Source organism: Bos taurus, chromosome 19 (genome assembly GCF_002263795.3).
Source record: "Bos taurus isolate L1 Dominette 01449 registration number 42190680 breed Hereford chromosome 19, ARS-UCD2.0, whole genome shotgun sequence".
Taxonomy (NCBI): Eukaryota; Metazoa; Chordata; class Mammalia; order Artiodactyla; family Bovidae; genus Bos; species Bos taurus.
In genome coordinates this window covers 28,333,661-28,343,341 of record NC_037346.1, presented here as the reverse complement: position 1 = coordinate 28,343,341, position 9,681 = coordinate 28,333,661, and the positions used below count along the sequence as shown (strand labels likewise).

At 49.0% G+C, this 9,681-nt stretch overlaps 1 protein-coding gene across 1 annotated transcript in view; it reads left to right on the top strand.

The window, feature by feature from the left end:
- The first annotated feature begins 602 nt into the window (after positions 1 to 602).
- PIK3R6 (phosphoinositide-3-kinase regulatory subunit 6) overlaps positions 603 to 9,681 on the top strand; it is a 49,383-nt gene continuing 40,304 nt past the window's right edge. Inside the window, 1 exon segment of the mRNA NM_001102028.2 lies at positions 603 to 685. The gene's annotated coding sequence lies outside the window, so the exon portion shown is untranslated.

Below are 9,681 nucleotides of genomic sequence, written 5' to 3'. Positions count from 1 at the left end.
GGGGGACAATTCATGAGACAGTGATAAGACTTGGTGCCATTGAGGTGTAACAGGTGAGGGAGAAGGAGGTGTAAAAAGTGACATCCAGATTTCTGGTTCTGAGATGAGCAGCAAGGAAGTGGATTTCAAGGGTGAAATGATGTACTGGGTTTGTACCAGCTGAGCCGTAGAAGCTTGGGGGCATTTAGCCAGCAATGTCTGGGGTGGGAGGTGCTTGGTGTGTTTGGAGCTCCAGAAAGAATCCTCAGCTCCCTGCATCCAGCCAGCACCAGAGGGGGCCCCCGGGAGTTGCCACCTCCCACCTGATCAGAATAAAGAATGTCAGTGGAATTTCCCTGGGAGTCCAGTGGTTAAGACTCCACACTTCCGCTGCAGGAGGTGCGGGTTCGATCCGTGGTTGGGGAACTAAGATACTGCATGCCTTTTAGCACAGCCAAAAAAAAAAAGGTCCAGTGGCTGTGGCTGACCACAGACACTTCTCTAGAAAGAGACCTCACAGCAGGATGTGCTCTGGGAGGAGCTTCGAGGGCCATGGGGAAGGGGAAGGAAGGGGAGGGGACAGAGCCAGGCCTTTGTGACACTGGGCTTTTCTCTGCAGGGCTAGAGGCTGCAGAGACACCCATCATCCGGGACTGGTGGCCTCCCTGGGCAAGACTGTGGGCCGCTGAATTACTGCTGAGTCAAGGTAGGTGCTGGCTGGGGGCAGAGTCTCCAGGGAGGGATCTGGGAGGAGCAGATGGAGGGTCCCGGAGGCGGGATGTTGGAAGGGGAGCCCACGAGGGGCCGAGACATCCCCAGCCCTTATGAACACACGCCCAGCATTTCTGAGACAGGTCACCCAGGTATGGTGGCTACTAGGACTGCTCTGCCAGGTTAAGATTACTCAACCCATTTTCACAAGAAGAAAGGATGCAGGACCTGTGAGAAGACCTCTCCTTTCTTCTCCAGATCCTGTAAATGCCCATAATGAAGGACTAATTATTCCTCCCTGGTGCTGCAGAGCACATTCGTTAGCCTGTTGGATTCCTACAGGCGATTGGAGGAAGGCTGGATATGTGTTAATACTGCCCATTTATAGGTCAGGAGACAGAGGCTTAGAGGGATGGAGCATCTTGCCAAAGATTGTAGAGTGGGGAAGCAAGATGCAGGACTCCGAGAGAAACTTCTGGGCCCCCGTCTGCGTCCCTCCTGGGACATCATCTGTCCCTGTCTGTCCCAGGTCTTGGTTACTCTCTGCACACACATACACACACACACACACACACACACACACACACACACACACACACGGAGAGGCCCAGCTGGCGTGGGGTTGAGACCTGACTGTGCATGACCAACACAGAAATTAATAGGTGCCAGGGCCCCTGGCAGAGTGAGGTGTGGGCTCAAGTGGAGAGAGCCCCCCAGGGCTGGGGTCAGGGAAGGTTCTGCTCAAAATGTCAACTGGGCCTTGAGGCAGACAGAGGGTTGGTGTGCAGAGATGAGACTGCAGGCATCTCGGTGAGGGGGAGAAACTGCAAACACAGAGGAGGAAGGTAGTGTGATGGCAGGAAAGAACAGCTAGCGGTTCAGTTTGGCTGCTAATGCATGCGTTTGTGGAGGACCAACCAGCAGGGGCCTGTCCTGTTTATTTATCTGTAAATAAGTGGCTTTTGAATATCATCATTTTGAGTCCTCACAGAAACCCTGTGAGTCAGGTGCTATTATTAAGTCTCATTTAAAGATAGAGAAACTGAGGCACAACGGCTCTAAGCAACACATTGCCATAGCAACAAAGAGATTTGGTACCCAGCAGTCTAGCGCCCAATGCTACCTGCCCCAACACTCTGTGGCTCCCCTCTGTTACCTCCTCGGCTCCCAGGGTGGGCATGAATGCCAGGCTGGCTGGTGGCCACCTGGTCCTCAGGCCTTCCTGGTCTGCATCCAGGCCCATCACCTTCCTCCTAGGCTCCCTGCCCCCAGGAACAATGCTCTCCTGCCTCCTAGATTGGCTCTCTCACATCCAGGTGTTTCCTTTGCAGTCAGGGGCAGACACAACAAAGGAAACAGGCCTGCCCAGTCCTCGGGGACAGCTGGGAAATAAAGCCCTTGGGAATCTGGAAAGCCCAGTGGGGCCTCGTGGGATGAGGGTTGACGGGGTCCCCTTGGAACCCCAAGCTCTGCCTTTCCACCCCCGCTAATCACATGCTTTAAATCAAAGAACTGGGTGTGTTGCCTGGCAAGTCTGTGTCTACGGAGAGAAAAAATCCAAGCCCGGGAGATGGCATCTGCCAGATACCCTGGGGGCAGGAGGGAGCGTGGGTGGGAGGAGAGGGAAGTGGCTCCACGATGGGATGGTCCCCTCTCTGTGCTAGAACAGCAGGCAGAGGACAGGAGGGGGCAGAAGTATGTTCCTGGGAAGTTCCATGCCTTTCTTCCCAGGGGGTGGCATAGGTGGGCTGGGTGGTAGCTTTTCCTGGCTGAATAGTCTGGCCCAGGAGCCAGCAGTTGGGGTGGGAGGCCAGGGTAAGCAGGGCATCAGCTGTAAACTTCATGGTGAAACAGTGACCCAGAGCCTGGCCACCTCAGACCCTCTCAGTCCTGCTGTCTGCAGCCCTTCCTCTGGCCAAGAAGTCTTTCCCACAATCTCCTGCACAGAATGAATGAGCAACAGCTGCTGCCGATAGGGTCCCATCCGCTTCTTGCTGTGTGTCATGGAGCCATCTCTGGTTCTGTGGCCTGTGTTACCCGCCGGGGCAGTGAATAGCTGTGCATTTGCACCCTCCCTGAGGACTGTTCCTTGCTAATGTTCTGTGTTTAAGGAGGACTGTCCTCTGAATCCCGATTCATTAAGGCACCCGTTAATTCTTTGTCTCTGGTCCCATCCCTCTGACAAGAGCTGTAAGGGTCTAAGATTTACCCTACTGATAACTAACAAGTTGAGGTGTCCCACGTGGCTCAATGGTAAAGAATACAATGCAGGAGAAACGGGTTCGATTCCTGGGTCAGGAAGATCCCCTGGAGAAGGAAATGGCAACCCACTCCAGTATTCTTGCCGGGAAAATACCATGGACAGAGAAGCTTGGTGGTCTACAATCCAAGGGGCTGTAAAGAGTTGGATACGACTTAGTGCCTAGACAACAACAACCACGATCAAGTTAGTCTCCACAGTTTTATGGTCGCTGGCAGAAAACACAAGACTCCAGAGTCGCACATCTTTATCACTCACAGTGAAACCAGCAGCATGAGTTTGTCCTGCCCTCAAATCCCCTGGGAGAGCGAAGAGGCGGCGCCAAGAGGTTGCTGTGCATCACTGCTGAGGAGCCTGGAGCTTAGGAAACCCCCAGTGTTCACTGGGGGCAGGGGAGGGAAGGGTGGGCTGCCAGCAAACCTGCCACCTCTGCCCTGGAAGGAAACATTGTCTCTATTCCACTGGTGGCAAAGAAATCTGTTCTTGGCCCTGGGGAGGGCAGGCTCTCTGTTCCAAGGTTGTCTGTGATACAGATCTTGAAGAAGTGATCTGGAACAAATGCTCACGAGGTGGGCACAAACCCATGGAGGATTGCCTGCCAGGGTTCTCCTACTGACTGCACCCCGGCTGCACTGTCCCCTGAAATGCCTCCAGCACCCCCTCCTCAGTGCTTGGCTGGCCATTCCCTTCGTTTGGAACATGTTTTCTGCAGACTTTGCCCGGATTGCTCCCTTCCTCCTGCAGGCTTCTACTCAGAGGTCACCTCCTTGGGGAGACCTTTTCATACTGCACCCCAGTCACTGGAACCTCATGATCACATTCTCAGCCATATTTCTTTAGCACCTTTCAGCTGTATAATTAATACACAACTTAATTATGGCATTTCTGTCTGCAACCCCCCCCCCCACACACACACACATAGGGCTTCTCTTGTAGATCAGTTGGTAAAGAATCTGCCTGCAGTGCAGGAAACCTGGGTTCGAATCCTCGGTCAGGCAGATCCCCTGGAGAAGGAGATGGCAGCCCACTCCAGTATTCTTGCCTGGAGAATCCCATAGACAAGCAGCCTGGTAGGTTCCCAATCCATGGAGTCGCAAGAGGCATGGGGACATGACTTAGCGACTAAACCACCTCCCCCCGCCCAACAAACCCACAGGTAGTACAAGTTTTATTCGAGCAGGTGTTTGTCTACTTTTAACTTACTACCACATCTCCAGGACCTGGAGTAGCATCGGACACTTAGGAGAGGCTCAAAAAATACTCATTGTGTGAATGAATGAATCCATCCACTTATCTGATCTTCAGAGAAAAACCTGGTTCTCCTCACTTGAATCTGTAGGACAGATAAGGCTCTGTCATATAGAGCAAGTGAGACGAGGAGCGAGTAGCTCAGGCTGGGAGTTGGGGTGGGGGTGAGAGGCCACGGCGGGGTGAGAGGCCACGGTGCTGTGACCTTGGGGATGCTCCCAGGTTGTTGGAATTTACCCCCTAGCCACTTCCCATGCTCTTGGTACCCGCTGCTGGGAATCTTCCGGATTGGTGGCCAAGGCTGGTGTGTTTCTATCCTACGGTGTCATATTCTTGCTGTGATTGGGAGAACGGGGAGAGGGCAGGGGCTTGCGAGCTGAGCTCGGATGTGCCATTTGCATGGTCAGCGATGCATGAAAAGAGCCACAGTCCAAGACGGAGCCCGAGGCCAGTCCCTCCCACAGAGGGTGAGCACAGTGTCCTTACCACTCCATCCAGGTCCCCCTTCCAACCAGAAGGCTGTCTCTTTACCAGGATTCTGAGCATCAGCCTCATCTCTGTGACCTGTGCCGTCTGTCATGCCAACCGTGCCAAATAGACTGGCTTCCACTCCCTAACCTAAGAATGGTTTGGAGACGGGGACCCTGTGTTGTCTTCACATGAGTGCCTGACAGTCACCATATAGTGAGTCAGGGGCTACGGAGGAGTAGGGAGGTGTACCATAAACGTTTATCGAATGACTCACATGGCACCTCGGGGCAACTCCAACGCCCAGCTCACATAAGGCACGTCTGTAATGAACTCTTCTCTCTTAGAACTGGAGCCTGGGTAGAAGTGGACAGTCCCCAGCTTACGATGGTTGGACTTACGGTTCTTCGACCTTACAGTGGTGGGAAGGCAAGGTGCACTGAGTCGAAACCATGCTTCAATTTTTGATCTTTTCCTGAGCTAGCGTATGGGGTATGATCCGGTCTCGTGCTGCTGGCAGGGCAGTTCCTAGCCAGCCGCATGATCACAGGGCTCAACAACTAGTACACTCACAACCAGTCCGCATCCAGACAAGCATTCTGTTTCTCACTTTCATTACAGTGTTCAGTCCGTTACACGAGATCGTCAGCACTTCACTAGCAGATAGGCTTTGTGTTAGGTGGTTTTGCCCAACTGTAGGCTCATGGAACAGTTCTGCGCATGTTTAAGGTGGGTGGGGCCAAGCTGTGATGTCCTGTACGGGTAGAAGTGTTCAGTGCATTTCAACATAAGATATTTTCAACCTACGATGGGTTTGTGTGTGTTAGTTGCTCAGTCGTGTCTGACCCTTTGCGACCCCATGGACTGAAGCTCCCCAGGCTCCTCTGTCCATGGGATTTTTCAGGCAAGAATACTGGAGTGGGGTGCCTTTCCCTTCTCCAGGGGATTGTCCTGGCCTAGGAATCGAACCTGGGTCTCCCACATGGCGGGCAGAGTCTTTAACATCTGCACCACCAGGGAAGCTCCAACAATGAGCTTATCGGGATGTAACCCTATTGCACGGCAACTAGAGGGTAGGCTCTGCTTGTTTTAACTAGAAAAAGCCCGTGCACAGCAACAAAGACCCATTGCAGCCAAAAAATAAACAGACATGTAGATGCATAATTTTAAAAGATGAGGCATGGAGAAAGGTGACGGGGATAAGAAAAAGGTGAGGTAATCATTCTTCACTAATACAGCTGAGCTATAGTCTCCTTCGTGGGATGCATGCTCAGAAATGATGAAATTAGCACAGACCACGTATTATTTATTAATGACTCACTGATAACTGCCCTCGGTCTCTGTGAAATAAATGTGTTCTCATGCTTGTTGCGCGATCAGTGTGCCAGTTGTGGACTGAGAATGTGATGAGTAGGGTCACACCGCAGTCAGTAAGAAGTCACGGACAGGTAGACCCTCAGCTCCTAAGGGTTAGAAACCGTGTCTCATTTATTTATCTCTAAACACTAGGGCCTGGCACAATTTCCGCCATGTGGATAGTGTTCCATAGGTGCACTTTGGTTTACTCAGCGATCTCAGCCCCTAGAATTACTGCCAGGAGCTAGGGAGGAGCATCCTTTGGCCTCGGAGCAGCCCAAATAGATGTTCTAAGCCCACTGCTGAAATAGCATTCACACCAGAGAAGAGAAGCCTTTCAGTGTGGGATGGAGACTTCCATTAGCTGCCAAAAGCCCCTGAAATCTTCACCGTGTTACAGCCTAGTGCATGCAATCAGCTCCCATGACATTCATCCAGAACACCTCAGAGGCATGTTCAGGTGCCTAAAAGGGCAAGCTTATTTCCTGAGAAGTTCACATCACCCTGAACTGAAGCAAATGCAATCTTGATGCGTTCCAAGAAATGACCTGGGTTCTGCGTATTTCCTGTCTGATGCAGACTTGACCCCAAGGGCTCTGCCCGACACGGGTGTGGTCAGCAGCCCAAAGGACAGGAAACAGATTACACAGGTCCCCTCAGAGGAACAAGGGGGTGGCACAGAGAATCCCCAGGTCCCACACGAATATATATGGACACCAGATAAATGTTTGATGAGTAAGCGAGTGAATGAAGAATGAATAAGCAGGCTTTCTGACAGTGACTGTTGAAGCTTCTTAGAATTTTACTTTAAAGAAAAAAAATCAGCCCAGGGCTTCTCTGGTGGTACAGTGGATAAGAATCCACCTGCCAGTGCAGGGGACACAGGTTCGATCCCTGGTCCGGGAAGATTCCACACGCCACAGGGCAGCTAAGCCCGTGAACCACAACTACTGAGCCCATGTGCTACAGCTACTGAAGCCCACAAGCCCTAGAGCTCATGCTACACAAGAGAGGCCGCCTCAGTGAGAAGCCCGAGCACCACAACCAAGAGTAGTCACTGCTTGCCACAACTAGAGAAAGCCTGAGCGTCAGCAAAGACGCACATAACCAAATAAATACATAAATGTTAAAAATCAACCCAGATCATCCACAGCTTTACAAGTAGAGCTGATTTACAATGTCATGTAAGTTTCAGGTGTACAGCATAGCAATTCAGTTTATGTGTGTGTGTGTGTGTGTGTGTGTATATATATATATATATGAATAAATATATAGGGCTTCCCTGGTGGCTCAGATGGTCAAGAATCCGCCTGCCATGTAGGAGAACTGGACTCAATCCCTGGGTCCCGAAAAGATCCCCTGGGGAAGGGAATGGCTACCCACTCTAGTATTCTTGCCTAGAGAATCCAATGGACAGAGGAGTCTGGTGGGCTACAGTCCATGGGGTCGCAAAGAGTCAGACATGACTAAGTGACTAACACTTTCACTTTCAAGAATAAATATATGCATATATTTATTTATTCTTTTTCAGATCCTTTTCCCTTATATGTTATTATATAGTTATAATAATATATTATAGTACATATACATTACACTGCATATATATAGTATAATAATAAAATATAATATGAATTCAGTTCCCTGTGCTATACAGCAGGTCTTTGTCGGTTATCTTTTTTTCAAGTTTGTTTTTATTTATTTATTTTTATTGTGCTGGGGCTTCATTGCTGATGAGGGTTTTCTCGAGCTGTGGCTACTCTTCACTGTGGTGTATGGACTTCTCATTGCAGTTGCTTCTCTTGTTGTAGCACACAGGTTTAGTTGCCCCATGGCATGTGGATTCTTCCCAGACCAGGAATCAAACCCATGTCCCCTGCATTGGCAGGCAGATTCCCAACCACTAGACCACCAGGGAAGTCCCCCAATTTCCATTCTTTCCAGCTGAATATGACAGAACAAATTTTTCATGTCCTCCCCAATAGTTGATATTACTCATTTCTCTAATCTCTGCCAACGGTTTGTCACAGTTTTGCATTCATTTTGATGATTATCATTCAATTCAGTTCAGTTGCTAAGTCACGTCCGACTCTTTGCGACCCCATGGACTGCAGCACCCCAGGCTTCCCTTCACCAACTCCCAGAGCTTACTCAAACTCATGTCCATAGAGTCGATGATGCCATCAAACCATCTCATCCTCTGTTGTCCCCTTCTCCTCCTGCTTTCAATCTTTCCCAGAATCAGGGTCTTTTCTAAGGAGTCAATTCTTCACATCAGGTGGCCAAAGTATTGGAGTTTCAGCTTCAGCATCAGTCCTTCCAATGAATATTCAGGATTGACTTCCTTTAGGATGGACTGGTTAGATCTCCTTGCAGTCCAAGGGACTCAAGAGTCTTCTCCAACACCACAGTTCAAAAGCATCAATTCTTCAGTGCTCAGCTTTCTTTATAGTCCAACTCTCACATCCATGATTATCATTAGACTAAAATTATTCAAGGAGATCCAACCAGTCCATTCTGAAGGAGATCAGCCCTGGGATTTCTTTGGAAGGAATGATGCTAAAGCTGAAACTCCAGTACTTTGGCCACCTCATTCGAAGAGTTGACTCATTGGAAAAGACTCTGATGCTGGGAGGGATTGGGGGCAGGAGGAGAAGGGGACGACAGAGGATTAGTGGCTGGATGGCATCACTGACTCGATGGACGTGAGTCTGAGTGAACTCCGGGAGTTGGTGATGGACAGGGAGGCCTGGCATGCTGCGATCCATGGGGTCGAAAAGAGCTGGACACGACTGAGCAACTGAACTGAACTGAACTAACTCAACTGAAAATTATTCATAATACATTATAATTTCAATACTTTGAATTCAACTCTTTGATATTTATTTTATAATTTTACATCTGTATTTATAAGTGAGCCAGATATATTTTTTCTGTTGTGGTAAAATTATACATATCATGAAATTCACCCATTTTAACTACCTTAAAGTGTACAATTCCATGGCATTAAGTACATTTACAATATTGTACAATCATGACTACTATCCATTTTCAGAGGCTTTTCATCATCCCAAATAGAAACTCTGTGCCCATTAAACAGTAACTCCCCATTCCTGCCTCCCCTCAGCCCCCAGTCACCTCCATTATATTTTGTCTTTGTGAATTTGCCTATTTAGATGCGTCATGTAAGTGGAATCATATAATATTTGTCCTTGTGTGTCTGACTTATTTCATTTAGCATGATGTTCCATGCTACATTGCAGCATGTATCAGAATTTCATTCTTTTTTAAGGCTGCATAATTTTCTGCATACACCACCTTTTGTGTGAACACTTGGGAGTCTTTCCACCTTTTGGCAATGTTTAAATAATGGTGCTATGAACATTGGTGTACAAATATCTGTTAGTCCCTATTTGCAATTCTTTTGGGTGTTTACCTAGGAGTGGAATTCCTGGTAAACCATACAGTGAATCTCTGTTTAACTTTCTGAGGAATCGCCTTACTGTTTTCCATGGCAGGTGCTCAGTTTTACATTCCAGCCAGCCATGAACCCAAGTTCTCATTTCTCCACACCCTTGACAACACTTGTTATTTTCTGTTGTATTTATTTTTTAAAATAGCTATCCCAGTGGATGCAAAGTGTTTCCTCTATTTTTGTAAAC